Source organism: Anolis sagrei, chromosome X (assembly GCF_037176765.1).
Source record: "Anolis sagrei isolate rAnoSag1 chromosome X, rAnoSag1.mat, whole genome shotgun sequence".
NCBI classification, from domain to species: Eukaryota; Metazoa; Chordata; class Lepidosauria; order Squamata; family Dactyloidae; genus Anolis; species Anolis sagrei.
Window position 1 is genome coordinate 46,669,164 of NC_090034.1, and position 17,477 is coordinate 46,686,640.

Consider the following 17,477-nt stretch of genomic DNA (forward strand, 5'->3'; position numbering starts at 1 on the left):
TATCAATATTATATGTTCAGTATATATAATATATTAGCATAGTACAATATTAGTATAGGCCCCCCTGGTGGCACAGAGGGTTAAATCGCTGAGTTGCTGAACTTGCTGATGGAAAGGTTAACGGTTCAAATTCGGGGAGTGGGGTGACATCCCACTGTTAGGCCCAGCTTCTGCCAACCTAGCAGTTCGAAAACATGCAAATGTGAGTAGATCAATAGGTACTGCTCCGGCGGGAAGGTAATGGTGCTCCATGCAGTCATGTTGGCCACATGACCTTGGAGGTGTCTATGGATAATGCTGGTTCTTCAGTTTAGAAACGGAGATGAGCACCAACGCCCAAATTCGGACACAACTAGACTTAATGTCAGGAGAAACCTTTACCTTTACTAATATATAATTAGTATTATATATTATTATATTGTACTATACAATTATCATGCCATATCATTAGTAATATTATATGCAATATATAATATACAGTTCAGAGCAACTCCCCCCCTCCTGACCTTCAGGAAGAAAGTAAAAACATGGTTATGGGACCAAGCTTTTGGCTAGCAACTTAGTGCAATACGAGAATATGGAATAGTGAAATGACTAAGGGAATGGCCTTGCATTTAATTTTAAATGATGTGATTTTAATAACTGGTTTTAATGTATATGTGTTTGTTTTACTGTATGTATGTTATGGCATCAAATTATTGCCTTTTTGTAAGGCTGCTCTGAGTCCCCTTCAGGATAAGTAAATAAATAAAATTATTATATTATTATATTGTACGATAGCATTATACTACAATATATATCACACACTATCAGTTTATTATACTATAAATATTATATAATATATTGTTCAAACCTTTCCAACCTTGTTCTTTCAGCTTCTTGGACTTCAACCCCCAGATGCCACAGCAAGGGATTCTGGGAGCTGAAGCCCAAGGTTTGGCGACACTGTCTGAGAGTATGCCTCTCAAAATGTGTACGCCCTTTAATGCTGGCTATTTTATTTTAATGACTATTTGAAGGCACTGCTGGAAGAAGTCAGATCAGCTCCCACCCTGATGTCATTCAGAAAAGGTGCGAAGACTTTCCTATTTGAAATGTATTTTAACAAAGCACTTTATGGTCAAATTTTAAACTGATTTTAGCTTTATTGTTTATATGGATGATGTTATGGAGCATTCGTGGAAGTTTTATCATTTGCTTTTATGTTACAATGCATATTTTAAGATGATATGAGCTGCCTTGAGTCCACCTGGAGAAAGGCAGCATAGAAATCTCCCAAATAAATAAATAAACAAACAAACAAACAAATATTGTCATATTATGATTATTTGGAGGCTGTGCACCTATAGTGTGGAACAAATGCATTTTGATGCCACTTTAAAAGCCATGGCTCAATCCTATGGAATCCTGGGAGATATCGTTTGGCAAAGTGGGGCCTTCTCGACTAAAGAATGCTGGTGCCTCCCCAAACTGCAAATCCCAGGATTCCATAACCTTGAGTCATAACCGTTGAAGAGTGGTCAAGCTGCACTCATTCTTCTTTATAGGTGTACTCTTTGCTTCGGAGTCTGGTGGAAGCTTTTTCCTTGGAAGCTTTTAAACAGAGGCTGGAGGGCCAACTGTCAGGGGTACTTTTATTGTGCTTTTCCTGCAAGACAGAAGGGGGTTGGACTAAATGGCCCATGTGGTCTCATCCAACTTTATTCTTCTACTAGCCGTCCCCTGCCATGTGTTGCTGTGGCCCAGTCTGGTGATCTGGAAAATAAAGTAATGAGAAAGCGTTGGTTTCTAATATATGTAATTTTTTTATGCTTGTAGGCAAACCGTGTTTCTTCTTGTTTCTTTGTCAGTGTTGATGTGGAGATTGTCTGGTTTGCCTATTCTGGAACATGCAACATATTGTCCTTTAGGGGTCCCTTTCAAATCTATGATACTGCATCTGCTATATACATATATGTGTGTGTGTGTGTGAATGGCTGGATGGCCCTTTGTCAGGAGGGCTTTGATTGTGTTTTCTTGCCCTGGTGAAGGGAGTTGGACTGGATGGCCTTAAGGCAGCATTTGTCAACCTGGGAATCGGGACCTCTGCGGAGGTCATAAAGGGGTGTCAGAGGGTCACCAAAACGATCATAAAACACAGTATTTTCTGTTGGTCATGGGGATTCTGTGTGGAAAGTTTGGTTCAATTCTATCGGTGGGGTTCAGAATGCTTTTTGATTGTAGGTGAACTATAAATCCCAGCAACTACAACTCCCAAATGTCAATGTCTATTTCCCCCAAACTCCATCTGTGTTCATATTTGGGCATATGGAGTATTCATGCCAAGTTTGGTCCATCATTGTTTGAGTCCACAGTGCTCTCTGGGTGCAGGTAAACTACAATTCCAAAACTCAAGGTCAATGCCCACCAAACCCTTCTACTGTTTTCTGTTGGTCTTGAAAGTCCTGTGTGCCAAGTTTGGTTCAATTCCATCGTTAGTGGAGAATGCTGTTTGATTGTAGGTGAACTATAAATCCCAGCAACTACAACTCCCAAATGACAATTTTTTTGAGTGATGGTCACTCATTGAGTTGTTAGGCATATTCTGTCCAAATCTGGTGTCAATTTGTCCAGTGGTTTTTGAGTTATGTTAATCCCACAAACAAATATTACATTTTTATTTATATAAACTAGCCATCCCCTGCCAGGCATTGCTGCGGCCCAGTCTGGTGATCTGGAAAATAAAGTAATGAGAAAGTGTTGGTTTCTAATATATGTCATTTCTTTATGCTTGTGGGCAAACAGTATTTCTTGTTGTTACTTTTTCAGTGTTGATGTAGAGATTGTCTGGTTTGCCTACTCTGGAACATGCAACATATTGTAGTCTTTCTTTAGGGATCCTTTCAAATCTATGATATTATATATGGCATATACATATCTGCATGTGTTTGAATCATATCTATCTACCTTTATCTATGGCTGGATGGCTCTTTGTCAGGAGGTTTTTGATTATGTTTACTTGCCTTGGTGAAGGAGTTGGACTGGATGGCCTTGAGGCAGCATTTCTCAACCTGGGGGTTGGGATACCTGGGGGGGGGGTCGCAAGGGGGTGTCAGAAGGCTTGCCAAAGACCACCAGAAAATACAGTATTTTCTGTTGGTCGTGGGGGTTCTGTGTGGGAGGTTTGGCCCAATTGTATCATTGGTGGGGTTCAGAATGCTCTTTCATTGATGTTTAACTATAAATCCCAGCAACTGCAACTCCCAAATGTCAAGGTCTATTTCCCTCAAACTCCACCAGTGTTCACATTTGGGCATATGGAGTATTCGTGCCAAGTTTGGTCCAGATCCATCATTGTTTGGGTTCACAGTGCTCTCTGGATGTAGGTGAACTACAACTCCCAATCTCAAGATCAATGCCTGCCAAACCCTCCCAGAATTTTCTGTTGGTAGTGGGAGTCCTATGTGCCAAGTTTGGTTCAATTCCATTGTTGCTGGGGTTCAGAATGGTCTTTGATTGTAGGTGAATCGTAAATCCCAGCAAATATTAATCCCAAATTGCTAAATCCATTTTTTGAGTGATGGTCACTCACTGGGTTGTTAGGCATATACTGTCCAAATTTGGTGTCAATTCGTCCAGTGGTTTTTGAGTTATGTTAATCCCACAAACGAACATTCCATTTTTATTTATATAGATGATTCCATACCCTGAGCGAATGAATGCGACTTGCTCAAGGTCACCATTTGGAGCCTGTGATCCAACAGCTACAATGTCAAAGCTTCTTAAATAATGTCTGGGGAAACCTTCCTATATAAAACCCAGAAGAAGAAGAAACCTGTGGAACTGGCACTTCTTGGAAGGACACAATTTGGACAACAGAGCAGCTGAAACCTATTGGCCAAGGGGTTCTGTTGAAAAAAGAGGTGGAGTGGCACTTCAAATCATTATCACCTTCAGACTTGAATGAAGACATGAAAGGGGGGGGGGGAGATCAGATTCCAAAATCTAGACAATGGGCACGCATTTCTCAGGCCTTCCTAGACTAGATTCAGTGATAAAAGCATGGCTCCGATCTGTTGCAGTACCTGAAGGTGCAATGAGATGGCAGGCTGGGTATTTGGTCTCCAAAGCAGAACTGCGTTTCAGGTGATATGCCTGGCCTGCTCAAAGCCATGTCCTTTGCAGGGTAACATGGAAGAGTCTCGAGGGATAATTCTCTTATTTTGTAAAGGTTTAGATTTTAAACTGATGATTCTACAGTATCGAGCCATGTAGTTTAACACCAACTGGTGTTAAACTGCATTTCTTTATCAGTATAGATGCACCCTGAGTCATTGCTGATGTATGGCAATCCTGATGCAAATGTAACCCAGATTTAATTGAGGGGAGGCTGAGAGAGTGTGACTTACCCAAGGTCCCTTGGTTCATCATTTGTGACAGTGGTCAGGGTAACAAACCTCACTAGCAGGCATGTAGCCATGGTGGTTCGCGAAAAGGCCTTACTGGTGCATTATTTAAACTGTTATGTTTATTCATATCATGATCTGATCACCATAATCAATATATCCCATATGCATGAGGGTATTGGGGTAATGATACAAAAGGTTTGCTAGGCTAGACCCTCTTTTACTCAGACTCAGCCCCCCCGAAACTCAGCCCCCCCCGAACCCCCCCCCCCCTCCCCGAAACGAAATCCTGGCTACGGGCCTGCTCACTAGAATACTGACAGAAGTATACTGTATTTGGAACCCTGTATTGACTCTCTCTCTCTCTCTATATATATATATACATATATAGTTATACATATACATATACATACATACATACACTAGCTGTCCCCTGCCACACATTGCTTTGGCCCAGTCTGGTGATCTGGGAAATAAAGTAATGAGAAAGTCTTGGTTTCTAATATATGTAATTTCTTTAAGTTTGTAGGCAAACAGTATTTCTTTCTGTTTCTTTGTCAGTATTGATGTGGAGATTGTCTGGTTTGCCTACTCTGGAACATGCAACATATACCATATATTCCTGCATATAAGACAACTGGGCGCATAAGACGACCCCCAACTTTTCCAGTTAAAATATAGAGTTTGAGATATATTCGCCATATAAGACTACCACTCTTCCAACGCACACCAGTTTTTTTTTAAAAAAGCATCAGATTTGAATTCAATATGGTAATTTTCCTATTACTGTACCTCCTTCTCTGCCTCTCAGATCTCGCACATGTGCACCTGCACCACTTCACTGCAGTCTTCAGGAGTGAGATCTGAGAGGCAGAGGAGGAGGTCAGACAGGTAAAAGAGGTGTGTTTGTCTAGGCCCAGACCCACTCTATCTCTTTTATCCATACCCCTGGTGCCCCGGACGCCTTCAGCTTGCTCCACCCTTCACTTACAACTTATTTATTTATATTTATTTATTTCGGTTTCTTCTACCCCGCCCTTCTCACCCCGAAGGGGACTCAGGGCGGCTTATAAAGGCACAATTCGATGCCAGCATCACATAACAGTAGTAAAACAAAATAACATCAATTAAACAGTTAAACAGTTGAACAGTTAAACAACAATTCCTACATTACAACCCTAAAACCAATAAAACCAATAAAACAAACAATCCCAATTACTCTTCATAGACGGTCAGCGTTTGCTATCTCATAGTCCAATTTCCAATTCCACATTGTCAGTCCTGTCAGTCTTAGTTGTTTGATTGTCCTTATCTAGTTGTCAGATTGCCCAAAGGCCTGGTCCCACAACCACGTCTTTACTTTCCTCCTGAAGGAGAGGAGGGATGTTGATGCCCTAATTTCTCACCGGAGTGAGTTCCACAGGTGAGGGGCCACCACCAAGAAGGCCCTGCTCCTCGTCCCCACCAACCTCACTTGTGATAGCGGTGGGGTTGAGAGCAGGGCCTCCCCAGATGATCTCAGACTCCGGGGTGGGATGTAGAGGGAGATATGTTCGGACAGATACACTGGACCTGAACCGTAAAGGGTTTTGTAGGTCAAAACCAGCACCTTGAATTGTGCTTGGAACTGAACCGGCAGCCAGTGGAGCTGACACAGCAGGGGAGTAGTGTGCTCCCTGTATGACGCTCCGGTGAGTAGTCTGGCTGCCGCTCGCTGGACCAGTTGAAGTTTCTGAACAGTCTTCAAGGGCAACCCCACATAGAGTGCGTTGCAGTAGTCTATTCGGAGTGTGGACCACTGTGGCCAGATCAGACTTCCCAAGGTACGGGAGCAACTGGTGCACAAGTTTTAATTACAACTTCCTGGTGAGGTACCCCTTCACCTCACCACGCATTAAGTCCAGAAATCCTGATGAATGGATTTTTTTTTCTACTGTACTTGTGCAGCATTGCCCTTAATGCTTTCATACAGTTGCTGCATATGGCAGGGACACGGCCATTGCCATTTTTGAGCTCCCCCCACTATATGCGGCAACCACAGATTCTCCAATCTGGATTGGAAGTTTCAGCACCCGCTCTATAAAACTACTCCCGTGCATAAGACTACTCCCATGTGTAAGACTACTCCCATGTGTAAGACTACTCCCGTGCATTAGACTACTCCTGCGTATAAGACTACTCCTGTGTATAAGACTACTCCAGCGTATAAGACTACTCCCATGTATAAGGCTACACCCATGTATAAGACGACCCCTGACTTTTGAGAAGATTTTCTTGGGTTAAAAAGTAATCTTACACACCAGAATATACGGTAATTGTCCTTCTTTAAAGGTCACTTTCAAATCTATGATACTATATCTGTGTGTGTGTGTGAATCATATATATCTATCTATTATCTATGGCTGGATGGCTCTTTGTCAGGAGGGGTATTCTTGCCCTGGTGAAGGGAGTTGGACTGGATGGCCTTAAGTATTTTCTGTTGGTTATGGGGGTTCTGTGTGGGAAGTTTGGCCCATTTCTGTCGTTTGTGGGTTTCAGAATGCTCTTTGATTGTAAGTGAACTATAAATCCCAGTAACTACATCTTGCAAATGTCAAGGTATATTTCCCTCAAACTTCACCTGTGTTCATATTTGGGCATATGGAATATTCGTGCCAAGTTTGGTCCAGATCCATCATTGTTTAACTCGACAGTGCTCTCTGGATGTAGGTGAACTACAACTCCAAAACGCAAGGTCAATGCCTGCCAAACCCTTCTAGGGTTTTCTGTTGGCCATGAGAGTCCTGTGAGCCACGTTTGGTGCAATTCCATCATTGGTGGAGTTCAGAATGCTTATTGATTGTAGGTTAAGTATAAATCCTAGAAACTACAACTCCCAAATGACAAAATCAACTTTTTGAGTGATTGTCACTCCTTGGGTTAGTAGGTGCCTTGTGGCCAAGTTTTATGGCAATTCATCCAATGGTTTTTGAGTTATGTTAATCCCACAAACGATATAATTTCAATGCAGTCTGAATGTCAGTGATAGATGTAGCAGGGGAGCCTTGGAATAGGACATCCAAGGGTGTGTCTACACTGTCTAAGTAATGCAGTTTGACCCCACTTGAACTTCCATGGCTCCATATTACCAAATCCTGGGAGATGTCATTTTAATAGGCCAGGGGTGCTGGGGCCTCATCAAACTACATCTTTCATGATGATGATGACATATATTTATACCTTGCTTTTTCTCTCCCAAAGGAGACGCAAAGCAGCACAGCACTGAACCACAGCAGTTCAAAAGGTATCGACCTGCATTTGTTCTACTGTGTAGATGAACCTCAAGAAGAGCAGTGAAGATCATCAAGGTGTTTGGTCCCTCTCCCTCCTCCTCCTCCTCCTCCTCCTTCTCCCCCTCCCTGGCTAGCTCTCCACCTCTTTGCCCCTTGCAATCTGGCAGGCCCTCCCCTCCTCTTTTCTTTTCGGTCCCTTTTGCGAGAGGCCTAGGGTGGAAGAAGGGGAGGCCTGTGGAATGCCATTGTCCTGCCTTTCAAGCCGGCTGGCCAAGGGCTGTGCAAATCTTCATGCGAAGACCCTGGGAACTGGGTCTCTGGAGGAGGGGTTTCACTCTGGGGTTTCGGAGGGAGAGGGGGGCACTGCTCGGCAAGCTCCAAGCCCATGCATTAAAGAGAGCCAGCCAACGGGGGCAGATGCAGTCCCTTGGCCTTCATGGGCTTGTTTGCCTAGGATAGAATGGTCAAAATATACATTGCATGCACAAATTCTAAGCTTTTGCACCTGGAAAATGAGACGCACGGGGCTGAGCATCCTCAGAAAGCAAAAAGTTCTTCTGAATAGGAAAATCGCATAAGCTAGGAAAGGTAGCAGCAGCTCAATTTTACCTGAGCTGACTGGGGAAGGCAAAGTTCACCCCACTTTAGCTTCCATGACTCCATGCAATGGAATTCTGGGAGTCGTAGTTTTACAAGGTCTTCTCTGCCAAGGAGTGCTGGTGCCTCATCACACTATAAACACCATTATAGAATCATAGAATCAAAGAGTTGGAAGAGACCTCATGGGCCATCCAGTCCAACCCCCTGCCAAGAAGCAGGAATATTGCATTCAAATCACCCCTGGCAGATGGCCATCCAGCCTCTGTTTAAAAGCTTCCAAAGAAGGAGCCTCCACCACACTCCGGGGCAGAGAGTTCCACTGCTGAACGGCTCTCACAGTCAGGAAGTTCTTCCTTGTGTTCAGATGGAATCTCCTCTCTTGTAGTTTGAAGCCATTGTTCCGCGTCCTAGTCTCCAAGGAAGCAGAAAACAAGCTTGCTCCCTCATCCCTGTGGCTTCCTCTCACATATTTATACATGGCTATCATATCTCCTCTCAGCCTTCTCTTCTTCAAGCTAAACATGCCCAGCTCCTTAAGCCGCTCCTCATAGGGCTTGTTCTCCAGACCCTTGATCATTTTAGTCGCCCTCCTCTGGACACATTCCAGCTTGTCAATATCTCTCTTGAATTGTGGTGTCCAGAATTGGACACAATATTCCAGGTGTGGTCTAACCAAAGCGGAATAGAGGGGTAGCATGACTTCCCTAGATCTAGACACTAGGCTCCTATTGATGCAGGCCAAAATCCCATTGGCTTTTTTTGCCGCCACATCACATTGTTGGCTCATGTTTAACTTGTTGTCCACGAGGACTCCAAGATCTTTTTCACATGTACTGCTCTCGAGCCAGGCATTGCCCCCTATTCTGTATCTTTGCATTTCATTTTTCCTGCCAAAGTGGAGTATCTTGCATTTGTCCCTGTTGAACTTCATTTTGTTAGTTTTGGCCCATCTCTCTAATAACATTGAGCCACGGCAATTCACTAGGGGTTAAATTGCATTCCTTTGACAGTAAAGATGCACTCTGGGAATGCAACATTACGCTGTGCTCTCCCTTCACTGAAGGAACATCTATACCAGTGGTTCTCAACCTTCCTAATGCCACAACCCCTTAATACAGTTCCTCATGTTGAGGTGACCCCCAACCATAAAATTATTTTCGTTGCTATTTCATAACTGTAATTTTGATACTGTTATGAATTGTAATGTAAATATCTGATATGCATTATGTATTTTCATTCAATGGACCAAATTTGGCACAAATACCCAATATGCCCAAATCTGCATACTGGTGCAGTTGGCGGGGGGGGGGGGGGGGGCACATCTGATTTTGTCATTTGGGAGTTGTAGTTCACCTACAATCAAAGAGCATTCGGAACTCCAAAACTTGGCCACACAGAACTCCCATGACCAAGAGAAAATACTGGAAGGGTTTGGTATGCATTGACCTTGAGCTTTGGAGTTGTAGTTCACCTACATCCAAAGAGAACTGTGGACTCAAACAATGATGGATCTGGACCAAACATGGCTCAAATACTCAATATGCCCAAATGTGAACACTGGTGGAGTTTGGGAAAAATAGACCTTGACATCTGGGAGTTGTAGTTGCTGGGATTTATAGTTCACCTACAATCAAAGAGCATTCTGAACCCTACCAACGATAGAATTGGACAAAACTTGGTACACAGAACCCCCATGACCAACAGAAAATACTGATTTTCTGATGGTCTTTGGCAACCCTGCTGACACCCCTGACCCCCAGGTTGAGAAATGCTGATCTAGACTGTTGATATAATGCAATGTGACACCACTTTCACTGCCCTGGCTCAATGCTATGGAATCCTGGGAGTTGTGGTTTGAATAGAGAAGGAACTACAGCTCCCAAGATCCCATAGCATTAAGCCATGGCAGTCAAAGCGATGTCAAACTGCATGTCAAACAGTACAATTCAAAGTGCTGGTTTTGACCTACAAAACCCTATACGGTTCCGGCCCAGCGTATCTGTCCAAACGCATCTCCCTCTACATCCCACCTCAGAATCTAAGATCTTCTGGGGAGGCCCTGCTCTCGGCCCCACCTCTATCACAAGTGAGATTGGTGGGGACGAGGAGCAGGGCCTTCTCGGTGGTGGCCCCCTGCCTATGGAATTCACTCCCTGGGGAAATTAGGTCATCGACATCCCTTCTCTCTTTTAGAAGGAAATTAATAACGTGGATTTGGGACCAGGCTTTTGGGTAATCTGGCAGATAGACAAAGGACAAGGATGACCAGAATTGATAGGATTTGACAATGTGGAATGAATTTACTGACTCTGGGCTGGCAAACGTTGAGCATAGGATTGGTTTTATTGATTGTGATGTATAATGGATTGTTTTAACTGTTTATAATTGCTGTTATATATGTTTTTATCTTATTGTCTGTGTTGGCATCGAATTGTGCCTTTTTTGTAAGCCGCCCTGAGTCCCCCCTCGGGGGTTGAGAAGGGCGGGGTAGAAATGCACGAAATAAATAAATAAATAAATAAATACCTTCTACCCCTAGTCTTCTTTCTCTCAGCTGACCGTGGCCTAAAGTGACCATCCTTTCGGACCGCCAGCCTGGATCCAATGAGCCCATTGCTCCTGCCAACAAGTCATTTGCCTGTTGCGCCATAGATGGGCACCAACCGGCCCCAGGGTCCCTGCCAACGGAACAGGCAGCCCTGTTCCCCCATCACAAAGGAGCGTTCTCTCTCGCCCACAAAGCCCTGGCGCGTTTTGGCCGGTGAGAGTGCCACGTCCCCCCCCCTCCCAAAAACGGGTGAGAGGGGAGAGAATGAGCTGTTTTTCTCCTCTCCAACGAACAAGGCTGCCTGACGTTACCTTTTTCTCACAAAAGGACAGGAGGGAAAGAACAACTTGTTCTCCCTATCTCTCGAAATTGGTAATCAGAGGAGATGGCGAGGGAGCAGCTCCAGAGGAGAAGAAAAAGATGTCCTTTGAATGGCAAAGTGCCGGGCTCACCAACTGTCCCAGTTTGGCCCAATTCCGGCTCAGTTGGCCCCCTTTCTGAGACGCTTTTCAAATGTCCCGGTTTCTCTCTCCTTTGTCCTTAGTTAACTTCAGTTGCCATAAACTGGGGCTGCATCTACACTGTTGATTTAATTCAATTTGAAATCACTTGAACTCAATGCTATGGAATCCTGAGAGTTGTAGTTTTGCAAGGCACCAGCACACTTGGGCAGAAAAGGCTCAAGGCTTTGGAAAAGATAGAAGCATGATCCTTTTAAAAGCAGCTCAAACAGTGGGATGGCAGAGGAGTACCCTGGACTGCCCCTGCCAAATCGGGCCACAAAAAGCACCAAGAAAGGAACTTTTCCCTCTCAGTCCTCCCTGGAGGCTGGCTCTTTTCCTTTAGAAGGCATTGAAGAATCCAGCCCTTCTCCAGTGACCCCAAGGGTTTCCCATCTTCCTCTCATTTCCACATGAAAAGGGAGTGAAGCAAGGGTATTGGGAGGTCTCTCTTCCCTTCTTGTCAGGTTCACAAGAAGGCCCAGAGTAGAAATAAATCCTTCTTGGGAAAATCAGGTCTTTGATGGACTCCCATGCCAATGAAAAGGGAGGGCGGGTAACATCACGTACACCTGTGGTGGGCACAAGAGCCAGGGACAAAAAGGACCCTGTACCAGCAGAGCATTCCTCTGAAAGCCTTTTTTTGACGCATTGTTACTTTATGTCTGTTTAGCTCAATGATCCCCTTTCTTGATATTTCTTAGTCCTGGCACTATTCTATAGATCTGGGTTTACGGCTTGGGTGACAGGCAGTATGACAGAATAGAGTGGCCCTGTCACTTGAATTAGAACAAACATAGAATCCTAGAGTTGGGAGAGACCACAAAGGCCATCTAATCTGACCCCATTCTGGCATGGAAGAATGCACAAGTAAAGCGTGCTGAAAGATGCCCATAACCCAACCTCTGTTGAGAGTCCACCATCCACCGGGGCCGTCTGTTCCATTCTATTGCATAGAAAAGACTCAAGATCTTGTAAAACTACAGCTCCCAGTATTCTGTGGCATTGAGCCATGGACATTCAAGTGGCGTCAAACGATTTCCATTCCACTGTGTAGATGCGCCCTCTGTCTTTTGTGTGATAGTCTCTTTCCAAGGTGCTGAACCTATTCTGGGGGAGGGATAGGGTTCAACATCGCGATAAATCTACAAACTTCATGTAGCAGTGAAATTTGTTGCTATGACTTTGGAGGAATGAGAAAGTAAAAACGTTTAAAAATCTACAGCTAATACCGCAGAAAGCTGGAACTGTAACTGGCCAAGAAAGCCCCATAAATTGGAGTCAACCTGAAAGTTTCTTGGAGTTGGGGAAGAATGCTGTATTTTTTCTCCCATTGGAATTCTTTGGATCAAGGGCATGGGCCCATCGGCTGGGTAAAGTGGGACTTATGGGAAGAGTACACAATGTTTTCTTTGCTTCAGAAAGGCTTAACAGGACTGATTCTTTCATTTCCCATGTGCATAGTGCTAGGACTGGATGAAAAGTTAGCAGATGTATATTGAACTGGTCTTCTTTTTCTGCACCATAGGAACCTCTTCCTGGGTGCATGGACATTGTAGTGTTAATGCAGCTTGACACCACTTGAACTGCTATGGAATCCTGGGATTTGTAGTATGATGGAGCACCAGCACTCTTTGGTAGGCAAAGCTCAAGGACTTGTAAAATTACAGGGATCCTATAGCATTGAACCATGGCAGTTCAAAGGATATGGCTTTTTTCTGTTGCTGTCACAGGGAAGGCTGGCCTACTCCATGAGCCTTGGACAGATTGTGTCCCTCCCGGCACAGGCCAGCTTTCCGATCCTGAAATAAGCCTTGTGTCATCAGAGGTGGGCAATAAAAGAAATGATTAGACAGGAACCCGTAAGCACCTTAAGCCGGTAAGCAGCCAGCTATTAAATGACATTCACCTTGGAGACACCAACCTGGTGATCCCGGGCATTGAGATGAGACCAGCATAATCTCCTTGCGTCTCGCTTTCCTGAGACAACTAAGCTCTAGCTGCTTCCCCTACAATTATCTCCAATCTGGGTTGTGTAAGTCCCAGACTGAAGACATCTGAGCCAGGAATTGCCTGGCCGGCCAGCCACTAAAAACTGCATCCCAAACAATAGCCACATATGCATCCTCCCAAATGATAGAGTTATTGATACCAATAGTTATGTATACTACCTTCCGTTAGCAGATAATGTCCTGTTATTTAGACAGGCGTTTGGTCTTTTTTAATCTCAAAAAGGCTTTTCATTTGGATCACAGCCCAAGATTTCAGCAAATTTGGGCCTGGGCAAGAAGCTGAATTATTTATTGTCAATTAGAAATTCTCAGGGATGCCATACGCGGAGCTGGTGTGGTTGTGATCAGTGTTTAACACTTCCACCGAGAAGACTAAAATTATGACTTTGAAAGCTTGTCTTCTGAGCAAGCTCCTTTGCATAGTTGGCAGAAGTTGCCAGCCCGGCCTCCATTTGCCCGTCACATGGCAAGCTGCCAGGAGGAGGAATAAACTGAGACACTCAGATAGGTTAAACTGCATCCCAAGTCTGTAAATTCCTTCCAAAGTTTTTCTCCAGATTTGCCCCAAGCTATCCCCTGGCTAGGGCTCCCCAGAGGAATCTAACTCCAAAGCCCACCTTGTTCAGCTGGCAAGGCTGTTGGCAAGGCTGTCGGCAAGGATGGGAACTGGAGTCATTTGTTAGCCCCTGGCACCCTCAGGGGATACACAGGTTGCTAAAAATGTACAGAAGGAAAACGACATCCCCTTAGGGCATGGAAAGCTATTTTGGAGTTCATTTCTGGTACTTGCTAAGAGTCTTTGGTGTTGCAGTGATCAAAAGTAACTTGTTGAGTTATTTTTCTCTTGCTTTTTGGTAAAGAAAAGTTTGAGGATAAGAGAATGGCATAAAACTCATCCATATCCTATCTGTATACTGAAATTGTACAAAAATGTGCTCTTAGCCTCTTTATGTCACATCAACCACTGACATTCTGGGGGAGTTCCTTCTTGGCCTATAGTTCCCCCAACTCCTCGACTGGAGGATTCTGGGTATTGTAGTCCAGTGTTACCTTTGGCTTGACAATGCTCAATTCCAACTGGTGTAGAGCCATGCAGTGAGACTGTGCAGACATAAACCCGCACTATCTATGGGTCCGCTTTTGCTGAGACCCCCCAAAGGGTTCAGGCAGTCTCATGGCCCATATTTTGTTCTGCTGCTGGGCATGGCTGCCATTTCCCACTGGAACGTCCTTTTCTCTCTTCCTTGGGTCGGCAAACAAGGGGGCGAGGAAAGGGGGGACGCTTTGGCTGCTCCTTTCCCTGTCAGGGACATTCTTTGGGGCACAACCCTGGGAGCACAGATGGGCCTGGGTTGGGGGAGGAGGAGAGGCGACGGGTTTTGTTCTGCCCCCCTTTCCCGACAGTGACAAAAGAAGGGGGCAGCCTCGTATTTAATTGTTCGGGGTTGGAAACGGGAGGGGAGGTCTCCCACCCCGGCCCAGCTCCCTCCAAGAAGCCTCCAGAGAGGCTCTGTTGTCCAGGCCCACAAAGCGCTGTGATAAATGAAAGGAACTGAGTCAGAAAGAAAGAGAGAGGGAGAGGGAGAGAGGTCTCTTTTCTCTTTTGGGTCTCTTTCCCAGCTCCTGTTTGCTCGGCTGTCTCACCCGCTCCCATTGATCAGGCATGCGGAAACATTCTCCCTCCTGGACGCCCATTGTCACCAACCCGGTTGCCAAGCGGCGCTTGGCTTGAATAGCTTTGCTAAGCCCAGCTCCTCCAAACCCCCGGCCATCCGGTGCTCTGGGTATAGGCGGGGGCAGGAGGGCCCAGCCAAAATCCCCCTCCCTGCCCCAGGGCCCTCAGCGTGGCTTTCTCAGGCAGGGGAGGCCGAGTGGAGGGCGGCAGGCAAGGGCAAGCAGGCCTGTGTCCCACATCTTGGGAGTCCCTGGCCTGCAAGGGATCTAGAGTTACCACATCTCTAATCCAGAGCCTGCGTCTTGGGCCCTTGGGAGGAGGAGAGGGAGGAATCTCAGAGGAGCAACTTGGAGGCATCCTGCTTCAGAACATGCCCCTCGAGGCCTCAGTAACCCCCTAATGCCAAGGGGGGGGGGGTGAACATCCCTCTGGTTTCTAAAATAAGCTTTCAAGGAGCTGTCTAGAAGCTGAACCTGGTTGGGATTTGTGTTCAGCATCTTGAACATGTCCTTAAAAGTTTGGACTAAAGCACTAAATGCCCTCTGCCCCATGACATGGTAGCCATCAGCCATAACTGTACCACTCTGCTTCCCATTCTCAGGCCTTATTAAGCTGCAGGAAAGGGCTCCCGAGTGACTAATTTCTAACTCAGCTTGGGGATGTGACCATTGGGGACTGCAAGTCGTAGCATCCCAACATTCTGCTGTCTGGGGAATACTGTAACTTGCAACCCCCTGCATTAATTTCCAAAGCTCTTCTTTCTAAGGACAAATGGGGATGTCGGGGTGGCATAATGTGGACACTGAAGGAGATATGAGTCACACTGTCTCATGACGTGCCCAAAGCACAATAGCTTCAGTTTAGTCATCTTGGTTTTGAGCAAAAGTTCAGGCTTGATTTGTTTTCAGAGCCATTTCTTTGTCTTTTTGGGCCATCCGCGACATCCTCAGAACTCTCCTTAGCACCACATTTCAAATGCATCATTTTTCTTCCTGCTAGCTTTTATTTCATTGTCTGGCTTTTATACTCCTACATAGAAATTGGGAAGACTATCTCACAGACGCTCCTGAGTTTGGTATTCAACGACGCATCTCTCCACTTGAGGCTCTTATCTCGTTCTTTCATAACCGCCCTTCCAAGTCTTATTCTTCTTTTGATTTCTTAACTGGTGTCTCATTTGGACGAATGACTCAGCCAGGGAATAGAAAAATCTTTGACGGTTTCCATCTCCTCTTCATCCACTCGACTGGCAACTTTTTCCCCACTGTGCCAGTAAATCATGCCATGTTTGTGCCTATTGGCAACAACTGTTGCTTTCTTTACTGGAAATGCTGTAAGCTGGTGGTTGATGCCCAGCTGGCACCAGGCACAGACCACTAGGCACCAAGGTAAAGGTAAATGTTGAAGGGTAGGTGTGCATCCTCATAGCCCAAGGACAGCCCAGACATGTAGGCAGATGCTTTGATCCTGAGCAACCAATTGGTTTCAGCAATGTTTCATTCCATCAGGAGCGGGACTTTTATAAAGCTAATGGATCCTAACTGAACTTTCGGAACCAAAACCCTATTATCTCAAATACTTTGAATGCAAGAACAATACATGGTTTCTGGGAAGATCTGTACTATCCCTGAAGCTTTCCGCACACAGCTTTGGGGAAAATTGCAGATAAACTTAGAAGGAACTAGGAAACCACGGGAGGATAGATAATGCAGCTGTGGCCTTCTCAGTTCAGTAGAAAAAATAGGACCAAATCATGCCAAATGGGGAATGGGTTTGCCAGAGTCAGGATCTGAAAATTTGACTCATGTTTGACTGCAGGGAGCTCAGGCAGAGCAAAAAGGTGAAGCTGCATGGCAGGACTTCTGAGTTGCAGAAGCAGGAGGAAAATTCAGAGCTCTAGTGATTAGCATAACAATCCTTACGCATCCGGCTTCATCCTGAGCACCTGGACATGTTCAGTTCAGTTCCTAACTTCTCCTTTTAAGTCTGGATGCCAGGACAAGGGGAATTACCATTGTCGATAAACACACCCCAAACCTTAGCCTGCATACATGGCTTTCCAACTCGTTGGACTTTGTTGTTGTTGTGTACCTTCAAGTTGCTTCCAACCAAATGGTGACCCTATGATGGGCTTTTCTTGGCAAGATTTATTCAGGAGAGGTATGCCATTGTGCTCCTCTGAGGCAGATAGTGTGATTTTGCCCAAGGTCATCATAAATTGACATTTCATGCACAGCAATGAAGTGGAGAATGTGGGCCCAGTATTAGTGTGAACTTTAAAGGCGGTCACAACAGGGACAGTAAGGAAGTAAGAGCTTCAGGGCAGTCCTGCATCAATGCCCTTTCTAATACATGGGCACAGATGGTACCACACCAGCTTTGGTCATCTCCAGAGCAACTTGAGGACCCATTCAGGAAACAGATGGGGATTAAGCGGACTAGTGAAGATCCCTTTAGTCTAGGTTAGGTCATGCTGAGTGGGAGA

At 45.2% G+C, this 17,477-nt stretch overlaps 1 long non-coding RNA gene across 1 annotated transcript in view; it reads right to left on the reverse strand.

Moving 5' to 3' along the window:
• Positions 1-1,289: 1,289 nt before the first annotated feature.
• The window catches only part of LOC132781262 (uncharacterized), a 34,586-nt gene continuing 18,398 nt past the window's right edge, over positions 1,290-17,477 (reverse strand). Inside the window, exon 3 of the long non-coding RNA XR_009631972.2 lies at positions 1,290-1,755. This is a non-coding gene — a long non-coding RNA (uncharacterized lncRNA). The remainder of the gene's footprint in view (positions 1,756-17,477) is intronic.